Source organism: Scylla paramamosain, chromosome 2 (assembly GCF_035594125.1).
Source record: "Scylla paramamosain isolate STU-SP2022 chromosome 2, ASM3559412v1, whole genome shotgun sequence".
NCBI classification, from domain to species: Eukaryota; Metazoa; Arthropoda; class Malacostraca; order Decapoda; family Portunidae; genus Scylla; species Scylla paramamosain.
The window spans coordinates 33,791,817-33,810,426 of NC_087152.1; the positions used below are offsets into that span (position 1 = coordinate 33,791,817).

General features: G+C 37.1%; 2 long non-coding RNA genes across 2 annotated transcripts in view; one reads left to right on the forward strand and one right to left on the reverse strand.

Moving 5' to 3' along the window:
• The window catches only part of LOC135113829 (uncharacterized), a 222,729-nt gene extending 221,886 nt beyond the window's left edge, over positions 1 to 843 (forward strand). The window contains exon 5 of the long non-coding RNA XR_010275086.1: positions 90 to 843. This is a non-coding gene — a long non-coding RNA (uncharacterized LOC135113829). The remainder of the gene's footprint in view (positions 1 to 89) is intronic.
• Positions 1 to 18,364, reverse strand: part of LOC135113833 (uncharacterized) — a 31,103-nt gene extending 12,739 nt beyond the window's left edge. The window contains exons 1-2 of the long non-coding RNA XR_010275095.1: positions 18,104 to 18,364; positions 10,216 to 10,400 (exon numbers count right to left, since the gene is read on the reverse strand). This is a non-coding gene — a long non-coding RNA (uncharacterized LOC135113833). The remainder of the gene's footprint in view (positions 1 to 10,215; positions 10,401 to 18,103) is intronic.
• Positions 18,365 to 18,610: the final 246 nt, after the last annotated feature.

Sequence of the window (18,610 nt, forward strand, 5' to 3'; positions counted from 1 at the left end):
ATTCACAGAGTATTACGTATATACATTTGCTATGACTATTAGTAGTAGTAGATGGTCTTTCATTACTAGTAGATGGTCTTTTATTACAGATATCCGCTGGACTCTAGCCGCTACTACTGCTGCTGCTGCTGGTGGTGGTGATGGTGATTGTGCTGCTACCGCCGCTCCTACTCTTACTCCCACTCTCACTCATATGATCTTATTGCTATTGCTATTCCAACTACTACTGAAGAGAAACGCGGAGACGGAAGGTTTGAGTGCTAGAGGACTTACTGCTGTCATCATAACATGTTTGTTCAGGTTAAGTACGAGTAGATGGATGTCTCAATTTCTTCTCTGCCTCCGTCCTCATCTTCCGCTTTCGTCCTAATTACCGTATTTTCAGTTCTTATCCAATAAAATATTTTATCACAAATATCCTCGTGAAGGTATATTGCTATGCTGATATCTCCTATTCTTTTGTACAACTTTGTGTCCTCCTTCCTCGCCCTCCTTTTTCTCTTCCGGCTCCTCTTTCCTCCTCCCCTTCCTCTTCTTCCTGGGATTGATGGACTATGACCTGATATGTTCCCGAGTAAGTCAGTATCCCATAAGCAGTAACTCATATTTCTGCTCCATCTTTTCTGATCAGTAATTCGCAGAAAAGTCCGATTCGTATGTTAAAAGATTCAGTTATCGATGTATATTGCATTTACGTTACTACTAGTTTACTTATATTTTTCATGCACTTTACATTTACATCATGTATCATCAGGAAGAATAGAGATGTGCATTCATTGTTCAATACAGTAATACTACAATAATTTGGTTATGAAATATTGGGGATGGGTTGATTTTTAATAACTTTTCTGCTAGTGCAAGATGAAAAATATAAACGCTATATATATATATATATATATATATATATATATATATATATATATATATATATATATATATATATATATATATATATATATATATATATATATATATATATATATATATATATACACCGTGTGTGTGTGTAAAAAATATATAAGAAAATACAGGCATCCAGCACCCACAGCTAGCAGCAACTGACTATGTGGAACTGAAGCTGTTATGGTTAGGATTATATTTCGTGAACCATTTCAAGCTTGGACAAAAAATTACAAAATGTTGAATATCCAGGAGTTGTAAGAGGTGTACGGAATGTCAGTTAACGATCAGAAAAGTTCGGTCTTTCCATCATATTACAGGAGAGAGAGATTCACTTATTACAATTCCAGGGATTTCCAGAGAACGAATCTTATGCATTACTTCTATTCCCACATTTTTTATCTGATTGTACGTAGATTGATTTTGTTCTAGGCTTTTACGTGCGATTATACCCGTGTTGGGGTGGTGGTGCGGTGAAAAGATATTATGACGCTAAAATATTACCTGTCCGAACCACCAATCCATTACAATCCATTAAATGTGGAGCATAGTCTCTCTCTCTCTCTCTCTCTCTCTCTCTCTCTCTCTCTCTCTCTCTCTCTCTCTCTCTCTCTCTCGATGAAATAAACTGTAACCATTAGGCCAGGGTAATGTTTTGTAATAGTATTTTCATGCTAATGTTTGTAAATGTATGTAATACGCATGGTGGCCTTAAGCTGTTTCGAGTAAGTAATTGGTGATGCACAGCGGCGAGCGTATTGGAGTCTGGCTGATGGTGCCTCTCTATATACTCATCAAAACTTGATTACTAGAAGATGAAAACGGTTGCGCATTTGATTTTAATGGCTAACTCAGAAAAAAGAAGTGATGTATATTAATTTCTGCATTTCAAGCGTAAGTCAGAGAAAAGAACTCATATATATTATACCCTTACGAATCCCTTGTGCTTATTTATACATTCAACTATATAATCATCCTCCTATGGCACTTAATAATATAGCTACTGAATATGTAAATGATGTAACGTTACTAACGACATACTGTGGGACCTCTCTCTGCCTGGTGATGTGTATCGTGGTCCTGGAAATGCATATAGGATGTTTAACAAAGAATATTAGTTGAAAAATGAACATCTTCCCGAACTATTGTCATTTATTTGGCCATGTTGTTGTTGTTGGTGGTGTTAGTGGTAGTGTCCGTTGCTGCTGCTGTTATTATTTATTGTTTGTTCTTGATTGTTTAAGTTGTTGTTATTGCCGTTGCTCTTGTTGCTGTTTTTAATGGTAGCGGAGCGGTGATGAGTGTGTTGTTCATGTTATTATAGATAAATTCTATAATAGTTACTGTAATAGATAAATTACTCGTAGTAGTAGTAGTAGTAGTAGTAGTAGTAGTAGTAGTAGTAGTAGTAGTAGTAGTAGTAGTAGTGGTGGTGGTGGCATAGTAGTATTAGTAGTAGTAGTAGTACGGGAATTGGTGGTAGTACTATTGTAATTAATTGGTTGTGGTGGTGGTAGTGGTAGTGGTAGTAGTAGTAGTAGTAGTAGTGCTAACTCAAAGAAGTGATGTAATACCACTATACTACTATACTGTACTTCTAGTAATAAGTAGTATTGGTAGTAGTAGCAGTGGTATTATTGGTAGTAGTAGTAGGAGTGGCGGCAGTGGTGGTGGTGTAGTAGTATCAGAATCAATAATGATATAAGAATCTATATAACGAGGTCTTCATTAAAAATTTCTCCTTCATTAAGTTATTTATCCCGCGGTTCCCTTCACGCTCCTTTGAAGTGTCCGTTGGAGGGAAAAATAATCGTGGAGCTAATCGACTACTTTTCAATGTGTAGATCAGATTCTCGAGGATATTCTTAAACGAGAGGAAGAAAATATGCTCATCAATAATTGTATTTTTCATTTCTTTTTTTTTATTTGGGTGGTGCTGTATTCTTTTATTATTATTTTTTCATGCAGATTGTTTCTTTCTTTTCATGTCCTTATCTGTTCTGATTCAAATTTTCGATTACATTGTATATCTCAGCTTCGTCATAAGTATTATTAATAGGAGGCATGATGGTTGTGAAATACATGTAAACTTTTTACCATTAGATGTGTAATGTAAATACGACAGTATTTGCATAACATCTAATACAAAAAGTTTATAAAACGGAGGAAAGCCAAGAGACCATTGTTCTTTATCCACGAAGTATTTCCTTAGGTAGAAAGGAGAAAGTATTTATGTAAGTCTCTCTCTCTCTCTCTCTCTCTCTCTCTCTCTCTCTCTCTCTCTCTCTCTCTCTCTCTCTCTCTCTCTCTCTCTCGTTTATACGATATATAATTCAAGTGGACAAGGCAAGCAGTGTATGAAAAGAAAAAATCACGATTGGTAGTAGTAGTAGTTTTTGTTATTATTGCAACTGCTGCTGTTGTTGACACGCAGAGCGATGTTCAGGTGGGTAGGTCTTTGAAATGGGTACGTTCGTTATGGTCTGGAAAACTGCTAGATTCACTAGCCGACTTAATTTTACACAAAGGGTGGTCAACCGGGAAAAAAGTATTTACGTCATTTGTTTAATTAAACCAGCTAATAAAATATTGGAAACTTTTTAGCCACTATAATAATGCGGAGAACAAGAAATATGGCAAAACGAGCTAAATATTATGCACGTTGTTATCTCGAGTCATAAGCTTGGGAAGAATACTATTTTTTCCTTTATATGACATTTTTTTTTTTTTTTTATCCTTGGGAAGAATGCTACTTTTTCCTTTATATGACCTTATTTTTTATCCTATCAAGTTATACAGTTTACATACATATATAAATACTGGGACATAACGAAAAAAAAAAAAAAACATGTTTTGATACCAAATCTTAGCGGGACACTGAAGACTGTTGTTGACATATTGTCTCCCAACGTCTTTCCTGAGTTGCCGCTTTACTCTTTGGAAATGCAATCATCATCATCGCATGCATATGCAGACTGGTCTTTTTTTTACAATAGCACTACGAGCTCATATCTCCTGCCTCGGGTTTGTTGGGTGTTGCAAAGAAGTCGGCGTGTCTGATACCGGCCAGCCCTTTCGTCTGTCACAATATTCTGTCAGCATAAATAATACTTGCTCGACTCTTTTGGAGATTTGCCAGATAAAACATAAACCAGTGGAAAATTTTTCAAACTAAATATGTAGCAAGAGATTAGAAATAAATATGAGAACAGAGCTTAGTTGCGAGTATTTAGCTTATAACAATATGCATCATCATATCTCGTAGATACTGTTAGCATAAACACTTAGGATCAATATTTGCAGCATTTAAGTAGAGTGCATCAATATGTATCACGAGAGGGGGTTTTATAATGTGCTTCTCCAAAGAACTGCGGGAGCGTTGACCAACAACCCCTACATTAAAACAGCCGGCGATCACTGGCAACGCAATCCATACCGAACGCCCCTATTATGAGTGGCCCGGGCAGGCCGTTGCGTAATCCACAAGCAGGTGATAGTGTAGCCTGATAAAGATCTCTCTCTCTCTCTCTCTCTCTCTCTCTCTCTCTCTCTCTCTCTCTCTCTCTCTCTCTCTCTCTCTGAAGCCTCTAGTAATTATTTATCTAATATTGCACCACAACTAGACAGTAATCTCCCACAATCTAATACAAATCCAATAGATTATAGAAGAGGTAATCACCCACACTCGATGGTATTTCCTATCATCACAACATGTGAACTAAATGCAGTAATTAAGTCATTAAATAACAAAAATTTTGGTATACATGACATAGCTGTTCTGGTTATTAAAAGAAACTCTAAGCTATTCTTAGTTCCCTTGACTATATTTATATTAACCTATTCTCAGTTCCCTTGACTATATTTATATTATTCAATCAGTCCATTGCAGCCGGAACCTTTCTAGAAAATTTGAAAACTGCCAAAATTACTCCTATCCACAAATCTGGACCTACTAGTGATCCTAAAAATTATTGAGCATTTTCTCAACTAGCAGTATAAACCCTTATGAAAACACATCTAATGCGTTACCTAGAAAACAAAAACATTCTTAATCGTACCCAATATGGCTTTAGATAAAAATGCAATACTTTTACAGAACTAAATAAATTTTCCAATTTAAGGCGTTTTTACCAGCGCATCAGAATATCAAACGCTGTTTGATGTTTCGGCTGGGCTTTTGGTAAACGCGACTACTGTGCTACCAGATGACTCTCGCTCGCACCGTCTCGGAAAAACTGTCGTACGGATCATAACACAGACAGCAGCTGTGGTGGGAAGTTTGAGTATCAACAAACCAGACTACGAGAAGTGAGTCAAGGGACGAGATAATGGACAGCAGCACCGACTCTGATACTTAAGTATCTGGAAGATGAGGAAAACCAGTCTCTTTTATCAGGACCTATGATGCCTCTATTGGCAGTTGCAAGCGTGGCAGAGATGCAGCCAGAGGCAGATATGGGTGCTGTAGCAGTAGCAGCAGCAGTAGCTTGTGACTTCATGGAAAGGTAATTATTGTCGACCAATACTAATTTTAACTATTTGTATACTAAGGGTTCTCTGGAGATTTGCAAAAAAAAAAAAAAAAAAAAAAAAAAGTTAAACTTACGCTGCTTTGATGCATTAACATTGCAGTCACTGACAATAATGAAAAAAAAAACATTAGAAGTACCGATATAGGTCTAAGAGTATACTCGTACACTTTCTCATGGCTTTCTGATAGGAAACAGAGAGTAGTATTTAATGGGGGCAATGTCTGAGTGGAAGGAAGTGGTTAGTGGGGTACCCCAAGGATCAGTGCTAGGACCTCTTCTTTTCTTGGTGTATATTAATGATTTAGATATAGGAATTAGTAGAAAAGTCTCAAAGTTTGCAGATGATACTAAGATAGCATGTGCAGTACAGGGTGAAAAGGACAATTACAGAATACAACGAGACCTGGACAGGCTGATAGCATGGGCAGACAGGTGGCAGATGGAGTTTAATAAATGTGTCAGGTTATGCATTTAGGTAAAGACAACAAACTTTAGCTATGAGATGGAGGGATGTTGGCTAGAGGCAGTAGAGGAGGGAAAGGATTTAGGTGTAGTGATAGACAGGACTATGAAATTTTCAAAGCAATGTTTAGAAGCAAGAAATAGGGCAAATAGGATCCTGGGTTTTATAAATAGAAATGTTAGTTATAAAAGTAAGGAAGTGATGCGTAGCTTATATAATTCATATGTTAGGCCCCATTTAGAGTATTGCATACAGGCCTGGTCACCCCATTATAGGCAGGATATTAACATGTTAGAAGCAGTTCAGAGAAGAGTAACTAGGATGATACCAGCATTAAAGCGCCTGGAGTATAGAGATAGATTAAAGGAATTAAACATGTTTTCATTTGAGAGGAGATGTATGAGAGGGGATATGATTGAGTTATTTAAAATATTCTGTGGAATGTTAAAATGTGGAATGAAATCGTCGTGATGCCGCTACACAGAACAGTTACAACAATGGAGCGTCCACGATGTACGCAATGTTCATGTTATCGCAGCAGCATTTCAAAACAAATATCATTTCTCCGATATATTTGCTTTAATACTGATATCAGTAGCATACAGCAATAAGGTAATCCTTTAATTCTTATTTTTCAGCAAGTATTATACAGAAATATAGCATAAACTATACCAAGTTCACATAACTGGAAGACGAAGTCACAACCACATGAACTGCCACGGACGTCCCTCACTAGACATATGTCTGAACAATGTCGACGTATCACAAGACGACACAACCATTTATTTCAAGTCTTATGAACAATTCTTTTGAATTTCATATAAAACAATTATCATAATCCTTAGAGCCTCAGAATCGTGATTATTAAATGTGAAAGGAATGGCAATACCTTTCAGCCAATCACAGTGCTTGTTTGCTATTCTGGGCAGATTCGCTGCCGTATATCAAACGTCTGTCCCAGGCGTTTGGTAAAACCAAGCAAGAACATCAAGCACTGTTTGATAGCGTTTGATATTCTGATGCGCTGGTAAAAACGCCTTTAATGCCATTGACATCAAGCTGGTAAAAACGCCTTTAATGCCATTGACATCAAGCTATCAGTTCTACCCATTTTCATTGATTTTGCTAAAGCATTTGACACTTAACTACATTTTTTTTTTTTTTTTTTTTTTTTTGCACTACTATGGAATTCTTGGCCAGATACTTTCCTGGTTTGAAGATTATTTGACAAACAGACAGCAACAAACTATCTTTTAACTGTGTAAAAGTCTTCCACAAGGTAGTGTTCTGGGCCCTCTATTGTTTCTAATATATATATATATATATATATATATATATATATATATATATATATATATATATATATATATATATATATATATATATATATATATATATATATATATATATATATATATATATATATATATATATATATATATATATATTAATGACATTTCAAATATTTTCTCCGTGTCTAAAACAATGTTATTTGCTGATGACATAACACTGTACCTGACAGGCCCAAACCCAACAGGCCCAAACCCAGATCAACTTATATACATAGTGCTAATAATAAACTAAAAAAAATTTATGAATGGTGCCTAAGCAACAGATTTACTATCAATACAACTAAAACTCACTTCATGCTATTTACAATAAAACAAACACTAAATCTTCCCCACCTACATATTGATGATAAAACAAACTTTAGAACTGTTAAAATAAAATTTCTTGATGTTACCTATAATGATTCCTTGACTTTCAAGCATCATATCAATAATAATCTTACTTTAAAAATATCAAGACATGTCGCCCTACTTTATCAAGCAAAAGATTTCCTGCCACAAGATGTACTTAAGGCTATTTATTATGCTCACATTCACCCCCTATTAACCTGCTGCAACCGCATATGGTGCACTACTTATTTAATTCCTCTGAGATTACAACTTAAGAAAATAGTAATAATAATAACTAACAGTAATTATTTAGAACACACTACTAATCCTCTCCCTTCAAACAAACAAAAATGTTAAAATAGATGACATTACTAAATTAGCTATTACCACCTTCATGTATTCAAATCAAAATAGAATACAAAAATCACATGAATATAATACCCGTCACCGCGATAACCTCATTCTTCCTCTATATCGACTTGCAAAATTTCAGCACTCATTTTCTTACCTGGGCCCTCTTGTTTGGAACTCTGTTCCTCTCCAAATTCATGATGCACCCTCCATCAACACATTTAAAAAAAATAGATTTAAAAAATATATTTAAAAACCATATTTTAATCACCTACTAACTTGAAATACTATTTCACCCTGACCTAATAATGTCTACACTACTATTAATTTGTGTTGAAGTTATTTATATACTAAATTAATTATAATCTATTATACCCATCCATGTCTGAATTTATCATATACGTATTGTTACCTATTACTATTACAATTACCTCCTCTATGTACTATATATATTATTTCTGTAATCAGTATTATTTCTGTAATTTGTTGTCACCTATTACTAATTTATTTATTTATGTAATATATATATATATATATATATATATATATATATATATATATATATATATATATATATATATATATATATATATATATATATATATATATATATATATATATATACTATTTACTTCTATATTCTGTATTATTTCTTTAATTTATTATATCTGTATGAAACACATATCCACACTGCCTCCTACCAGGTCCCATACCAACTCCTAAAAACTTATATTTTGCCTGAAAAGCCTAGCTTTAGAAAGGCTAACTTCAGTTATAATATAATCATCCAATTATATATACAAATTCTACCGTGTTGTAACTCTTATTTATTAATAAATGTTCAAATGCTCTCTCTCTCTCTCTCTCTCTCTCTCTCTCTCTCTCTCTCTCTCTCTCTCTCTCTAGCTACGCATCTCTTGGGTCACCCAAGAGTGTGCCGACACTGTCGGTACACTCGCTTTAACCACACCATCCCTTCGAAAAGAAAGTAGTCCACCATGTAAGTACGGGAGGAGGATGCCTGGACCTCAGCCCGACAAGCCCAAGAACGGGCAGCCACGTGGCAATAGTAAAAGGACAGCAACACGTCTTATCCTAAGCTTGATCCACACTCTACTAGTGCCACACTGGACGCCGCTCGCTGCTTCTCCGGTCCACCCCCACCATCTTCAGACGCCTATCCTTTACACACACACACACACACACACACACACACACACACACACACACTAAATGAATAAATAAATAAATAAATAAACACTATCTGCATAACTTTTCTTATCCATGAACGACCTAAGAAATTTATTTATTTTTTTTTCCATATGCATAATTAGATATTTGGATGTTATATGGTTAATTCATGAAGTGTAGCAGACTAAGATATGAGAGAATGCTTATGGACGTTTCCGCTAGGCTTTTGAGTGGTCGATCCCAGCCTACTGTATAAGCACATCGAGACTTGGCACCCAATCTTCGCGTACGTCAGTATTTCGCAATATATAAACTTTAATTACATTCATATTTTTTTCTTATACTAATTGTTAATAGTTGCTTTACGGACAGCAATAAGAAGGGTTTCACAAGCACCTTACAACTTTGAAGAATTAAAGCCTGACAAGTGTAGAGAAGATTTTTACGAAGAATTACGATGAGAGAGAGAGAGAGAGAGAGAGAGAGAGAGAGAGAGAGAGAGAGAGAGAGAGAGAGAGAGAGAGAGAGAGAGAGAGAGAGAGAGAGAGAGAGAGAGAGAGAGAGAGTCATAAGAAAAATTAAGAGTATTAATTATGAACAAAGAATTTAAGTATGAAAGTTAAGAGCATAAAACAGTATTGTTCTTCCTACTTTAATGAATGCATCAGAGATATGGATATGAAGTGCATTACACAAATTACGAATATCTGTAGTGAAGATGATGCAGAGGCTATTATAATAAAAAAAAGAGAACATGGGAGGAAATGTTACAATGGAATACATAAGTAAGAGAAAATGAGTGTCCTGAAGTAAAGAAACAAGTGTTGCTAAAAAGGAAGTAGACGAAGAGTTTGGTATATTGCTTAAATGAAAAAAAAAAAAAAAAGTTTTCTTGGAGGGAAGTCAAAAGAGAAAAGAGGAAGGAATGCTAGTCTGGAACTGTAAAAAATGTAGAGATGGTAAAGTTCGTGCAAGTAGCAAGAAGGAAATGAATGGAGAAGAGAAAAAGAATTGAGTGAAGCCTTAGCAGACATTAACACTGTGATATGCTGAACTATCTTCGACAGCAAATTTGCAACACGCGCACTCCACCACTCACCTGTGCAACAAGTAAATCCTGAACACAAGACCAAGTAACACTAGGCTAACAGCTGATGTCTTGCTACAACCCCCAGCATCATTCTCACGCTGTTTTTTTTTTTTTTTTTTTCTGATGACTTCCACGGAATCTCAGTAGACTTTATTATTGATGACTTCCAAGGAATCTCAGTAGACATTATTATCCTGGAAAAATACAAGCTGTCGGAATTATTATAAAACACACATCACTAACCAGGCAACACAACAATCCACTATTACTACCAATCCTTTGTCTAGTAACGGCAGCCATATAACACTTGGCATTTTTAGTGAGCATCAATACACACTACAGGCACTAAAAGATTTTAACTACTACTTCATTACAGGCACCAAAAGATTTTAACTACTACTTCATTACTTTTTACTATGAGCAGTCTTTCAAATCACATTGTAAATCTACTCCATAACATTTTCTTCAGATTGCAAACACTGACACAATTAACAGGAATTAAGTAGTTGAAAAACAATGATAACAATATAATAACGCTGCAAGTCGCAAATTAGAAAATGCTAGAAGGAAAAGATCTCAAATTTTTTTATTAAAAAAAAAATACTGATCCTAAAACCTTCTTTTATCATAGGTTCAGAAGATTTTGAAACTAAAGATTTCTTACACTATATGTACAACTAAGCCTAATAAATAAAACACAAGATACGATAAAGTTGCTTTTCAAGAATAAAATGCTAGACAAATTAGTGTTATTCTTTTACTTTGACAAATTTCCATCAAGGCACTAAATTTGGATACCAGGAAAAGGAAAAGTTTGGTGTTAAGCAGCACTAAAGTTAACGAGACACTCATCACCTGAGACACTTCCCTGGAATACCCATGTACGCTTCTCTCTTTCATCAGTAATGCAATGGCTCTTCAGGAGGCTTGAGGCTTTGATGTTAACTGGACAGACACTTGCACGCACGCGCGCACGCACACACAAAAAATAGAATAAAATAAATAAATAGATAATAAATAAATAAATAAATAAATACAGATAAAAAGTAATCTTCTGGAAAACCAAACTAGTCTCTAAACTCTTCTGCACGCATGAAAACAAACTGCAAGGAAAAACAGAGTAAAACCAAAACGCCAGCAATTTTGAGTCGGTGAGTTTACATGACAACAGCAGGAAACAAAGTGCCAACAAATAAAAGTAACTAGTCAGACTAACACACCTAACATTTTTAACGAAAGAAAGCATTTTTCCCCGTTTCCTATAACTTTGACCATTTCATGAAGGAATCATCAAAGAGATCGCCGTATCTTATTAACCAACCCAGCTGAAACATTCGTATTTAATGCAAGGGATACACCTGCGACCTAAACCTCTGCACATCACAGCCTAATTCATGGGAAAATAAATAAATTTTATGCTACTGAGCAGAGGTAGGATACCTGTGAACCCCACGCAGCCTACATCCTTGGTTGCATGCATATGGCTTTGTTTTACATCTATTGGTATAAGGCAGGATCCATCTTGTGACTTTTCTTTGTTCCTTCTGTCGCATTGCTTATCTGCCATTTCTTATGCTCCACTAATCTAAGCACATATTTTGCCTTTAATAGGTTTGGCTGACGTACTTATTAACCAAAAATTATACCACCATGAGATGTAAAGTGTAAATAATCTTTCTCGCCTAAATCATCAGACGAAAGATGGGCGGGGCCCGTCAGTGTCCGACCTTTATGAATCTTCTCCATAGGTCTCGGTCCTGGAAATCTTCGTTTCTGTTCATTTCTTGTGGATTTCTTCCTCTCAGTTCAACAGTCTCGTCCACTACCTGTATTCATCGACTCCTAGGGCGTCCTACGGGCCTCTTACCATGAGGAACTCAGTCTTATCTTAAGGTGAGCGCTCAGGATCTCCCGCGTTCTTCTCCTCGCGAATTTAAGGTTGTCCTGTAAATGTTATAAAGGGAAAAAAAGAAAAAAATCGTGGAAACTAAATTAACGACTTTCCAAGAATGTTGTTTTCAATTCATAATATCTACTGGTCACTCCAGATTAGGAAAATTAATAAGAATTCCTTCGAAAGTCGAAGGAAGGCACGGGTTCGTTAAAACACGGACAAATTTGTTATCCCTGCTTATGTTTGGGAGGTTGACCCATTTTTCATTTTCTAAGATGCAGAACGTCTTCACTAATAAATATTTCTGTCTTTCAGCTTATTGGCGTTCTGCAGAATTACTTCCCAATCTCCATAATCTTCTTCCTAATCTCAATATAATTGTTCAGGGACGGGGATGTTTTTAAGCAATTCGTAGTGAGCACATCCAAGTTCCATAAATGGAAGTTGTAATTTTCCTCAAGTAATTTCATCACCAGTGTTCCGGTTTGCTTCTACGCTTCTCAACACAACTAAACCATAGACTGCAGTCTTTCTGGTAAGTCATTCGTTGTTCCAGTTCGAAAACTCCTGAATTAGACGGACACTTTTATACATTTAAGTCCCTTAACTTTTATTTTAGATCGGGAACCTCCGTCTACAAAAATTCTAATTTTCTGGTCAGATCACTTACCGTTTCAAATTTCAGTCAAATATGTGATTGATCTGAGATGATACAGCGCCGCGCAAGAATGAACGACTTGAACGTTTACTGCAGGAGTATGTTTGTGTATGGAAAGCTAAGGCCGAGATCCTATACCTTGCTCTGGCCATAACTTACGGCATCGCAAGACCGTAACGGCGAAAGTAAGCTCAACTTTGTGGCACTTACAAGTATCCGGTCCCTTTTCACGAAGTAAGCAGCAGGGAAATAGGAGCTACGAGAGAGAGAGAGAGAGAGAGAGAGAGAGAGAGAGAGAGAGAGAGAGAGAGAGAGAGAGAGAGAGAGAGAGAGAGAGAGAGAGAGAGAGAGAGAGAGAGAGAGACGCTTGGTAAACATAGGGGAATGACAGCACCCTCAGAGTGATCAAACTGATGCCTTTCTCAAAGTTCCACAGCAAAGCCCGGCAGCCATCACTCAGCCAATCCGGTGAGTTTGAAGGGAGTGCCGTGTGTGGGAGCCTTGTCCTCGCCAACTCAGTGTGACAATTATGGCTGATGTGGCGTCAGGTCCAGATGGGGTCGCACTTTAAATCGACCTGCGCCCAGGCAACCCAAAACTGCAATATACAAGCCAGTGAGTTCAGGCGTGGGCCAGCAAGGCAAGAAGACACTACAGCCCAGGACTAAGGTGTGGACCGCAGGGGTCTGGGTCAAGGGGAGGACCAGCAGGGGTCTGGGCCAAGACGTGGACAGGCAAGGGTTTCGGTTAAGGTGAGGACACAATGAGAGTGGAATGCATTATTAAAATAATTAAACACATTACAAGTCCTGATATATTTTGGATAAGATCTAATGTACGAGTATGTAAAACACAGATAAGGAAAATGAGATGCATTATAAATACAATGGATGACTATCATCATCACCACCACCATCACCATTAAGAGCAATGTTATGGCTAGTTGTTATCGTTATCATCATCAATGTATTAGATTTTCCTCTTCTTTTTCCTCCTCTCTGCCTGGCTTGTGCATGCTGAGATTTGGAAGCTGTAGAAAGGATTATATGTATAGGAAAGATTGTACAGATTTTTTTCATTATCCATGTAGTATTGCTATTATTCTAATCGTAACCTTCCTTTTACAGTAATAAACTTATAATATGTCAACTTTTGCAGCTCGCTGTGCCGGCAGGAGTGGGTGCCGAGAGCAGTGGTGTTGGCGGCACTCGGGACTGTGGCTTGTTCGGTTGGCAGCCTCGCCACAGAACAGAGCTGTGTAAATCTTGTAAATACACACAAACTCTAGTGACCTGGTGTTTCCACATCCCGCTAATCTTTACTGAACTAAATATCACGAAATAGAACCACAGAGAGGCTACCATATGGTAAGTACAGCGGTAACAATCTTGTCTGCGTCCTCAACGACTTCACCATAACGACAACGACAACAATAATCTGAACACCTTTACTTCCCTACATCCTCTTTCTTATCATTTCCTAATCCACCACTTTTGCCCTCCACTTCTTTCCATTTTCCCCTTGACCACTTTTCCCTCCCTCTCGTCAATTCTCCCTTCCTCATTTCTCTTTCTACGCTTTCCTATCCCTCACTCTCATCTTCCTCTTCGCTGTTCCTGCTTCCCAACGTTTATATTTCTTCCCTTTACCACTTATTTCTCCTCTTTCCTTCTCTCTTTCATTCCTTCCCTCCGCTTCTCAGTACCGTTCACGCTCCACATCCGTAAAATATTGAGAATGACACTCTCAAGCCTAAAGATTTATTGGACAGAAATTTTCTGGCTCAAACACACGCGGAAAGAGAGAGAGAGAGAGAGAGAGAGAGAGAGAGAGAGAGAGAGAGAGAGAGAGAGAGAGAGAGAGAGAGAGAGAGAGAGAGAGAGAGAGAGAGAGAGAGAGTGTGTGTGTGTATGTATGTCTCATACATACACACACACACACACACACACACACACACACACACACACACACACACACACACACCTTTTCCATCTCATGAAAATTCTCTGATACATTTCCTTGTATTTTCCCTACTCTTTCATCTTTCCCTCCTCTGCGGAGTCCTCTTTTTATACCTTTCCTGGCCTTCGCTGCGGTGCCAAAAGTCATCACGCACGATTTAACCTTCCAGACGAATACACGGGCCTTTTTTTTTTTTTTTTCTTTTTGGTATCCTTTAGCTGAAATTAACGTAAAGACTTTTCTCTATTTTGTAACTGCATTTCTGAAGGTGATCAGCTATATCATAGAGTAGTATTTTTCAGCTTTATTATTTATCAATGGATGTTTCTCATCGGTTTTCTATGGAAATTTTCGTTGAAAGCTGGTAGGACCTGAATTCCATTGTTTTTAGGACATAGTTTTCACGGTCACTTGAAACATGTCTACGCTGAAGAACAAACGTCGCTTTCTGTTAGACTAACACAGCCTCGACTATCTGAGCTCTTGGAAATTTTATCGAAAGGCAACAAGCCCCTGTAAGCGGTTTACGCAGAGTTCACTACTAAGGGTAAAGAATTAACCCAACCAACTAAGGATTGTTGTACCACCTGCCCGACGTTGTTTTATCCTTTCACCTCCTTGAATAAGGTTGAATAACACCGCCCCGTCCTCCCTTTTATTTATTATTTTTTTTTTAAATTTAAATCTATTTATTTAATTATTTATTTATTTATTTTATTTTATTTTTTTAAGCAGTGATAGCAGCAAACGCGGCTTCATTGCTTTATATATATATATATATATATATATATATATATATATATATATATATATATATATATATATATATATATATATATATATATATATATATATATATATATATTTTTTTTTTTTTTTTTTTTCTTTCTCAGCAGATTTTAAGTTTGATGTGTCAGCAATCATTTCGTAACTTTGCCTTTATTTATTTACTTATTTATTATTATTATTATTATTTTTTTACATTGCTAAATTTACCATAAAGACACACTGTGAGCACATCTGCACATATGGCCGGTATCTGCGAGTTGCCAGAGTTACGATACATAATCTAAATTTACATTTGCTGTCTCCACAAACCAAGAACTTATTCATTTCAATTCACAAGTGTGGCTGTGGAGCTGACAGACTGTAGTGACCTTTGCTCCCTAGCCAGCCTACCTCTCTGTTATTCCTTCCCTCGACCACTACTAACGACGTCCTCCCTCCATCCATCCTTTCAACAACTTTACTTGCATGTATTCCTCGTCACTCTTCCTTTAATCCAGCCACTTCATCTGTTTTCCTGTATGACCTTCACACACGCTTTCCTCCCCATCCCTCTTGCCTTTCTCCACTCGACATGTCACCATCTCACCCACATTTTACCTTTCTTTTCCCGATCGTCCTCCAAGTTCCCGTCTTGATTTCACCCTCTTCTACGGCTCATTTATCTTCCCTTGTATTCCGTATCCTTTCACAGATCTTTTTTCTTTTTTTTTTCCTCCTTCACCCTCTTTATCGTTTTAATTTCTTTATCGTCCTACCTTTGTCTTTGTCCTCCTCTACAAAATCTCAACCACCTTCCATTCTCATCACTATTTTTCTACGTCCATTGCTTCAACTCTTCGCGTTCTCTTCCTTCCCTTGCACTATCTATATTACCTGCCCCATGCCTCATTATTTTTCTTAGACGCATGGTTGTACTAACACTCTCAATAAATAAGTGACGATCTAGTATTCAGGCAGGACCCCACACACACACACACACACACACACACACACACACACACACACACACACCAAAATCTAGAAAATACTATTTTTCCAACAATTAACGAGAGAAATATTTTTCATTAACCAGTACTATCGGTAACGAAAAATGCAGCAGCAGCAGTACGGCTAATTCCGTGAAATATTTTTTCTTTTACGCAATCCGTATTTTTGATATCTTTGTACTGATTTTCTTCTTTATTAGTATTATGATCAATTTGTAATTTCTTCAACCAACTTGCCAGATGATTATCCAGCCATCCAAAGACAGACAGGCATAAATGCAGAGATGAAATTCTCTCTCTCTCTCTCTCTCTCTCTCTCTCTCTCTCTCTCTCTCTCTCTCTCCCTCTCTCTCTCTCTCTCTCTCTCTCTCTCTCTCTCTCTCTGACCTTCATGCCTTCATTTCAATCACCAGTCCAATGTCTGTGTTGTTAGCGATGTACATAAGTAGTAAACTATTCTAAACAAAGAAATCCGGTGTTTTCTAAGAGGTAAATCGAAAGTATTCAAAAAAGGATTTTCTCGGAAGGCCCCTCCTCTCCCTAGCAATTCCAGTGAGTTACTACAATACATACTAAACGGGCCGGTTAGGTGCTGGACTGCTGGTTATCACCAACAACTAGGCATTGTATAACAACTCTGCGACGCTCTCGCTCATAAAACAACATATGATTCATTGCTTTGCGTACGAGCCTTGCTTCGGAGTCTACACAAACCGGTACCTGGTTAAGAGCTACACTGTCACCCAGCTATTCGTTGTCTCTCGTCCTCATTACATTTCCTTGTTTTGAAGCAAATAACTTACTAATGGATTTTACATTAATTTCCATGCATGAACTTGCATTTCTTACATTCACAGATATTTTTTTTCCTATTTCTTGCGTAGTACTATGTACCACCTTCCTTTCTTGCTCTTAAGTACTTTAAATTTCGCAAACGGGCGGGAAAATTTGCTGGACAAAAATTTATCCGCGTCCGCGTTCTCATCCTCGTACCTTCTCACTCCAGCAACCCCCACCTACAAAAGGAAAACGAATTAAACATCACTATAAACTCCACCAAAAGGATGATTACCTCCCCAATATCAAGCAATAACCTCCTTGCAGCTATGCCAGGCCTTTCCTCTCCACATTACTTATACCACAGGGAGGACCTAACATACTGCCGCTCAACTAGGTTTCGTCATAGGCGACACGAACTTCAGTGCAGTTTCTCTGTCTGCACCATAAGCCCCATTCAGATCAGCAGAAATCAAGCATTCTCTGCAGATGAAATTGAATAACTAAGACAATGTTTTCCCTCGTCGGCTCGTCCTCAAACGCTCGATTCAGGCATAACGGAACTCTTGAACACATCAAGAGAATGATCTCTACTTTAGCCAACAATTGATATTATAGTCTTTCCAAAATTCGATTACGTAATAACTCGGTTTCTTAATGATATGCGGGTTACATATGATTGCAATAATTTTGTTGTCTTCTTACCCACAGCACCGCCAGACCGACCACACCAGCCCTACGTCCTCCACTCCTTTACGTGGTCCAGTACTTGTCTTCAGATCATAGAGGCTTACCAACCACCAACTCAACACCACATACAATAACACTTACCGTTCTCGCTGTTTGTTGTTGAGAACCATGCAGGACGCCGTTACCCAACCAGAGCCACGAGAACACCTTACCAGATCGAGACATTGGCAACCACTGCCACCCTCGCCAGTCGCCACAAGTAATAGCGATCAGAATGACCAACCTCTCATTGCTTCCCATCATCTGATCAGGGCTGCCAATTGCTCCAAGTCCTCCCAGGGTTATTTAAAAACTCTTTACTAATTACCTCGTTTTATGATTTTTATATAAACACATTCTTTATTTCATGACATTCCATCTTTACTTACGATTAAGATCTTGGTATACATATCGAAACTTACTAAGGATTTCAGGGGTACTGATATATATATATATATATATATATATATATATATATATATATATATATATATATATATATATATATATATATATATATATATATATATATATATATAATATATTCAACAAAGGGTTGGACAAGGATGTAACATTGGCAGCGGATGTTTGAATCCGCAACTTAATTGG